Source organism: Ornithorhynchus anatinus, chromosome X1 (genome assembly GCF_004115215.2).
Source record: "Ornithorhynchus anatinus isolate Pmale09 chromosome X1, mOrnAna1.pri.v4, whole genome shotgun sequence".
NCBI lineage: Eukaryota > Metazoa > Chordata > Mammalia > Monotremata > Ornithorhynchidae > Ornithorhynchus > Ornithorhynchus anatinus.
The window spans coordinates 119,384,543-119,385,851 of NC_041749.1; the positions used below are offsets into that span (position 1 = coordinate 119,384,543).

The following is a 1,309-nucleotide window of genomic DNA, read 5'->3' on the forward strand; positions in this document are numbered from 1 at the left end:
TTGGTTTCTCCACTAGAACATTTCTTCAACAACATGAAGTTCTTCAAAAACACAACTATGACATTATAGTCAAGCTGAGAGTATATTTCATTTTCCCAAGGCAGTGGAGTAGGAGGCAAGTCAAGGAGGTGAAAAACCCATACAACAGCTAGAACACAGTGTGTAGAAGCAGTGTGGCTTAGTGGAAAGAGCATGGGCTTAGGAGTCAGAGGTTCTAATCCCAGCTCCACCACTTGTCAGCTGTGTGACTTTGAGGGAGTCACTTAACTTCTCTGTCCCTCAGTTAGCTCATCTGCAAAATGGGGATTAAGACTGTGAGCCCCTCATGGGACAACCTGATTACCTTGCATCTACCCCAGCGCTTAGAACACTGATTGGCACATAGTAAGAACTTAACAAATACCTTCATCATCATCATTATTATTATTAACACATGGAAGGATGGCCCCAGGACTAGTTGTAATGGTGGAAGTGCATTTGATTGGATTATGAGCATGCCTCAGTACCTGTATCTGATCTTCCTCCCCCTCGTTGAAGGGGTTAATTTATGAGGGGATAAGGAATTATGTCCCCTCTCAGGGTCACACCTGGAGAGTTTCCAGTACTCTACCAGTCACGACTACAGGAGGGAGAGTCAATCAGAGGCCAATCCATTCCATTCCTAGTTTGGCCAGTGGCTAGCCAGTGGAAGGCAATCTGCTACAAGTCAAAACTCCCCTGTGCTGGGCAGCAGCGGTATGGGAGAAAGTTTAGGGTGGAGACTCATTTACTGCACGGAAGGAGGCAGTGATAAATCACTTCCAGATTTTTACCAAGAAACTCTCTGGATCCACTACCAGAACGATTGCAGATGGAAGTGGGGCGTTCTGGGAGAGATGTGTCTATGGCATCGCTTTGGGTCGGACATGACTTGGCAGCATAAGACAGCAACAAGACAAGGAGTTATGTCCTTTGGTTCCTGCGGAATGGATCTGATCTCTTTGGAACAATTATTATTATTATGACTATATTTGTTAAGTACTTAACTCTATGTCAAGCACTGTTCTAAGCACTGTGATGGATACAAATTAATTAGGTTGGACACGGCCTAAATTGGAGGGAGGACAAGTATCTAATCCCCATTTTACATTTGAGGAAGTTGAAGTTAAGTGACTTTCCCAGGGTCACAACAGCAAGCAATTGGCAGAGTTTACACAATGAGTGCTCAGTAAATTCCACTGTCCTTTGCATTCAAAGAAGACACCGCTGATAGTGAAGTTCGCCTATGCCTATTCATGTGGCTGAAGAGGCCACTGAAAGATCCACAAGT

At 44.5% G+C, this 1,309-nt stretch overlaps 1 non-coding gene across 1 annotated transcript; it reads left to right on the plus strand.

The window, feature by feature from the left end:
* Positions 1-569: 569 nt before the first annotated feature.
* Positions 570-707, plus strand: LOC114807113. The gene has a single exon (XR_003755166.1). It is a non-coding gene; the product is annotated as a small nucleolar RNA SNORA7 (small nucleolar RNA).
* Positions 708-1,309: the final 602 nt, after the last annotated feature.